Raw genomic sequence first — 6000 nt, forward strand, 5'->3', positions numbered from 1 at the left:
GCAGATCGAGGCCAGGGATGCTGCTAGACATCCTCCGGTGCACAGGATGGCGCCCCCGGGACCAAATGTCAGTCGTGCCAAGGTTGAGAAACTCCGCTCTGATCGGTCCTGAAAGATTCAAGGTGGTGATGTCACAGGATGAGTAACTTGGAGGGGGTGGGGATTTCACCCTCGTTTACGCTGGACAGTTAGGGAAGAATTAACGGCAGAAGATTGCCCTCACCATCACCCACGTAGAAAGCACTCTTATTCAAGGTGCTAATTACAGTGTTTTGTTGCCAGTGAAAACGAGAGTCAGATTTCATGATTGATTCATGATCATTTTAAAATTAATGCTGCTGTTATCACACAAAGCAGTGGTAAGTGGAGGGGAGAGAATTTTTGCTTTGGGATCCTAAGTCAACATCGCAGTAAACACCCAGCAAACCCATTTATCTCAACCTTAATGCTTAGTTTCTTCTAAGCTCTTCTTAGGTGTCTTTCGACATTCTTTGGCAGTGGTAATTTATTAATTGATTTTTAAATTTGGCTTGTGAAAATGAACTTTAGTTAGGGGTTTGAGGAGAATGGAACGGCCTGTTTGTTTTTTAGTAGCTGGTTTTTCATGCTTAGCCTTAGGGAGCAGTAGAAGTCAGATAACCTGGCAACTAGGAGGTCTTAGACCTCCACCTTCCTCACATCGCTAATGAAGAATCAGTTGCTCAGAGAAGGACTTTCTATAACATACATTTTAATAAAAATCACTGATGTTAAATTAAAGTGACCCCCTCATCAAATGTGTCCTAACGTAGCCTCATACAGATGTGCTCGCCTATTGAATTATTTGGTGTTTGTACGTATGTTTTGTTTTGTTTTATTTTACGTTTTGTTGGCTTGTTTTGTTTTTTTGTCCCGTGGCAGTCTGATGAAGGCTTCTCAGAATGTTTTTAAATGTATACTGTAAAATACTTGGTATAATAAAAGGCACCAATTATACTGAGAGTTCTGTCTGTGACCCCAAGGCATGTATTGAAGCAAAACCACCATGTGATGTAATCATAGTTTTAGAAATCAAACTCCAAGAGAAGTTTTGTGGATGTTTCTATGTTGCTATCTGAAATTCTTCGCCCTGTAAACTTCATTCTGGTCCAGCTATTGGTGACAATAATGATTTTTAATATTTATAGACTGATTATAATATTCTGGTTGCCGTGCTAACCTTTTTACAGCATTTATCTCATTTCATTTTCACGTCTCTATAAGGTAGGTTATGCTCATTCCACAGGGGAGAAAACGTAGGCTCAGAGAAATAACATTACAATCCAAGTTTGGAACTAGAATTTCAAACCTGTGCTCCGTCTTAATCCCTTCTCAGTCAGTTGTCTTCGTTTCATTAACACTGATTGTATTTTATTTCAGTGTGGTTCTTTGGAGTTGTTTATAGCTTAGGAGTCTTGACATATGTTTATTAGAGAAACTTCCTAGGTTCCCAGGAACCTAGGTGCTGATAGGCTGAAATCAGACAAACCAAAACAAAGATCTCCATTCAGCTTCCCAGCCCCAGTGCAGACTTCCACGTTCAGAAATCCTGGGTATTTACCTTCAGGGACAGCAGTAGGCGAGGGCAGCACTTCCATTCTCCAAGATGGACAGTTTCATCAGTGTCTCCTCTGTGTTCCTCCTTAGGATGAGAAGGAAGGGAGTGAAACCCTTTTCCAGACCTCCCTTAGGTTAGGATGGATCAGTTGACTAAATTATGCAGCCTGCTTGGTTAAAACAATCAGACATTGAGAATGTGATGATTAACATTGCTACCTAATCTAATACATTATTATCTTACACCAAAAATTATCTTTTGTATTTTGCTACCATTTCTTTCAGTTTTCCCCAAATGTCTGAAGCTGGATAATTAGAGACAAATTGTTGAAACTTGCCAGTTACAGTGACTTTTTCAACCTCTTGCTGTCCACAACCTCCCTCTCCTTGTTAATAACTCTCCTGGTAAAATCAGGTAATGGATTTCAGGTTAGATTTCCAGGTACAAGTGTTTCTTTGGATAAAATTAGTAGCAGAGGGCTTCCCTGGTGGCACAGTGGTTGGGAGTCCACCTGCCGATGCAGGGGACACGGGTTCGAGCCCTGGTCCGGGAAGATCCCACATGCCGCGGAGCAACTGAGCCCGTGCGCCACAGCTGCTGAGCCTGAGCTCTAGGACCCGCGTGCCACAACTGCTGAGGCCCGCGTGCCTAGAGCCCGTGCTCTGCAGCGGGGGGCGGCCACTGCAATGGGAAGCCCGCGCACTGCAACTAGAGAAAGCCTGCGTGCAGCAAGGAAGACCCAAAGCAGCCAAAAGTGAATAAGTAAAATAAATAAATTTATAAAAAAATTAGTAGCAGAATGCATTTGAATGTTGAGTAGCTGAATTTAAAAGAACATGGTCTAGGTCTTCAGGCCCCTGGTTTCACTGTTATGCATTTTTATGTTTTCCAAACACATTGTTCTTTTTCTCAAGGGAACAAAGCAGGACTCAAGTAATAGATGGATCTGTGAGCCAGTCAGTCCCCACATTAGGAACGTTGTGCAGAAGTTAAGACGGCTAACAATAGGCATGGCCTCTGTGAGTCAAGGAATGCTGGGATTTTTTTGTGTGAATTTCCTATCTAGAGAGGAAAGGGCTTCTTAAGGTTAAGAAAGCATTGTGAAGTGCGACATGCCCAGCACAGTACTATAAATTATGGGTATACACATTCAACATCTAAAAAATATACGCTTGCAAATACAATCACATTAATACATGCTAAACAAAAGGATACTTGCAAGTGCAAAAAACATAAGTCAAAACGTTCATTGCCCCCACCCTTTACAGAAAATTACCTTGAATACTGGCTGTGTCTTTTCAACTTGGATTTAAATCAGAACCACGTGAAGGTGCCTATTAGAAACGCAGATTTCCCCATTCTGCTCTGGGTCTCTTGAGTCAGTCTCCGGAGCTGGGGGATGAGCGGTCTACTCTTTCACATCTCACCAGGTGGCCATGCTGAGTTTGAGAGAAGCTGCTGCTGCTGCTTTTTTTTTTTTCTAAATATATTTATTTATTTTGTTTATTTTCGGCTGCGTTGGGTTGTCTTTGCTAAACGTGGGCTTTCTCTAGGTGCAGCGAGCGGGGGCTACTCTTGGTTGCGGTGCTCAGGCTTCTCTTCCCGTGGAGCACGGCTCTACGCGCGCGGGCTCAGTAGTTGTGGCATGTGGGCTCAGTAGTTGTGGCTCGCGGGCTGTAGAGCATAGGCTCAGTAGTTGTGGTGCACGGGCGTAGTAGCTCTGCAGCATGTGGGATCTTCCCGGACCAGGGCTCGAACCCGTGTCCCCTGCATTAGCAGGCGGATTCTTAACCACTCTGCCACCAGGGAAGTCCTGGGAGGAGCTGCTTCTGAAATAAAACTTGGGGAAAGCGGGGCACTCCATTTGGACACCTCTATGTAGAAATGGGTAGGTAATCGATAGAAGTGCATATTCTGGCTTAGCCCCTTTAATTTTCTTAAGAGGTTATCAATTGTCCCTCTGTTCATTTAGTTGCCAAATGTTCATGGGCTCTGCCTGTATTTGGCAACAGAGCATATCTGCACTGGCACCTCTTGCCAGGGGTTATAACTTCAGGTCCCTGCACTCTGGTACTGATCAAACGTCTACTTGACCTGCAGAGAATCCATCCATCCCTTTTTATATTCTAAAATTGATCATCTGGACAGGCGAGATCACCAGGAAGCAGGATACTCGAACCACATGGTTTGGACTCACAGCTGGTTGCTATTATCTCCTTCACTATACATGGGAAACCAGCAAGGGAGAGGAGAGGGGCTGATGCAAGGAGTGCCTCTTCTCTGGCAGCCCGTTGGTTTCTTGGGGTGGATGTGGTCAAGTCCCTGAGCTGTTGGAGCCTCTTATGGACCAGGTGGCCCCCATGGGTGGGAGCTGGCTGGCGAATGACACAGAGCTGGCCCTGCAGGCAGCATTCCATCCTTTCCCTCTTTGGAACAGACAGAGGGGTCGCTTATCATCATGCACATTTGGTGTCTGAGATTCCGAATGAATTAGTAGCACAGCTAATACATTATTTTAAATTTATTTATTTATTTATGGCTGTGTTGGGTCTTCGTTTCTGTGCGAGGGCTTTCTCTAGTTGTGGCGAGCGGGGGCCACTCTTCATCGCGGTGCGCGGGCCTCTCACTGTCGCGGCCTCTCTTGTTGCGGAGCACAGGCTCCAGACGCGCAGGCTCAGTAATTGTGGCTCACGGGCCCAGTTGCTCTGCGGCATGTGGGATCTTCCCAGACCAGGGCTTGAACCCGTGTCCCCTGCATCGGCAGGTGGATTCTCAACCACTGCGCCACCAGGGAAGCCCCAAATACACGATTTTAACAGATTTTCCAAGGTGAGCTTGAGTATCTGAAATACTTCTAGTGTGAGAGGCTCTTTTGAATGGCGGTTTTTGACCTGCGGTTTTTCTACTCCCCGAATGTGGTCCTTCTGTCCTAACTCCTAACTCCATTATCCCTAAGTCTACCTCCAACTCATCTTTCAGGTGTCAGCTGAAATGTCTTTCCTCCAGAAAGCCTTTCCTTGTGTTGGAGGACTGACTTGGGCCACTCCTGAGTGTTCACTCAGAACTTTCCAGATCCTCGTCACTCTTAGCATACTTGATCATCTTGTTTATCTACACGTGTGTGTTCTCCATGAGCCCCATGAGGGCAGATGGGCATCAATCTCATTAACAGTGGGAACCCTGGTAATGAGTGTAAGGTCAGATACAAAGTAACAGCCCTACAAATGTTTGCCACAATTAAAAGATGATGCTCAAAAGGTGGATGTAAGCCAGTGTTGTAATTCGAGTCATTAGAGAAAATGTCAACATTAGAATCGTTGCATCTCTGAGTTAGAAAGAGATTTAGAACTGTCTGCCTGCACCTGATCTAAAGTCTGGACGTCCCAGCTATATGGCTCTTCATGCTTGGACAGGAGGCTTCACCTCTCTGAGTCTCTTCCTGTATCAAAATTGGAAAAATCCTTTCTTCCACAGAATATTATGAAGATTATGTCAACCAATCAGAAAAAAATCAGCTTGCACGGTACCTGGCACGATATAGGTGCTAAATAAACGCTAACTGGTTTTTGTTATTATTGATATAAATCCCTCTTGCATTTTAAGTCCTAACTCATTGACGCAACCAACTGGAAACTGTCAAGATACTCACGGTGAAAGATGGCCATTGTCATTTCGCTGGTGACTCAGTTTTGATTTGGGTGTCTACAGCATCTAATTTCCACCATTAAAAAAAATTCAAAATGATGGTTTGGGCGTGATTTGACCCAAGAGTGGAAGAGAAAATGGCACAGGCCAAGAAAAGCATCCTGCGGTCTTAGAAGGAAATTCAGGTGAACTGGAAGGATGACGGCCCTGTGTGGAGGCCAGCTGTCACCCGCCCTTTAGTCTAAAACCGCACATTTTGGGAGCGTGCCCTGCGATATTGTTTTATATCATGACTATAGACCAGCCCCTCCCGAACCCCCAAGTTCATGTCAGCCAGGAGAAACTGCATTGCCAGTTTATGTCTCATTCTCTCCCTCTCCCTGTATCACCTCTTCCCTCCCTTCATGAAGCCAGCATTTCGTGGGACGTCTTGTTCCACAGAAAGAGGCTGCAGATGGACAGGGTCTGCACAAGGAGATAACATCACCTGCTAACTCTTCCTCCACCATCAGAATGATCAGTGATGGGGCCCGAAGCTGGATTAGGTCTCTCATGGCCCCTTCTTTCTGAGTCTGGGAGATGGATGATATGGGTAACCACTCCCTGCTTTATCTTCTCTCCACCCCTTCCTGCAGCTCTGATGACTCACTTTTATGGTTCGGGAGCTAATTGCAGGAGTCCATTTCTCTAAAGAGAAGTCAGGAGAGGAGTGCAACAGATACTGCTTCCATAGCTCTTTACACACACACACACACACACACACACACACACACACACTC

General features: G+C 45.2%; 1 protein-coding gene across 6 annotated transcripts in view; it reads left to right on the top strand.

Annotated features, from left to right (window-relative positions):
* WWOX (WW domain containing oxidoreductase) overlaps positions 1 to 6000 on the top strand; it is a 982828-nt gene that overhangs the window by 368828 nt on the left and 608000 nt on the right. The window contains exon 8 of one of the 6 annotated variants that reach the window (XM_022583121.3): positions 1 to 6000. This exon is cut by the window's left edge and continues 80175 nt beyond it; it is cut by the window's right edge and continues 3841 nt beyond it. The exons of the other annotated variants lie outside the window; for them this stretch is intronic. The gene's annotated coding sequence lies outside the window, so the exon portion shown is untranslated. 6 annotated transcript variants of the gene reach the window in all.

Source organism: Delphinapterus leucas, chromosome 20, assembly GCF_059928025.1.
Source record: "Delphinapterus leucas isolate spDelLeu-1000000601 "Yukka" chromosome 20, BTC_Dleu_Yukka2, whole genome shotgun sequence".
Taxonomy (NCBI): Eukaryota; Metazoa; Chordata; class Mammalia; order Artiodactyla; family Monodontidae; genus Delphinapterus; species Delphinapterus leucas.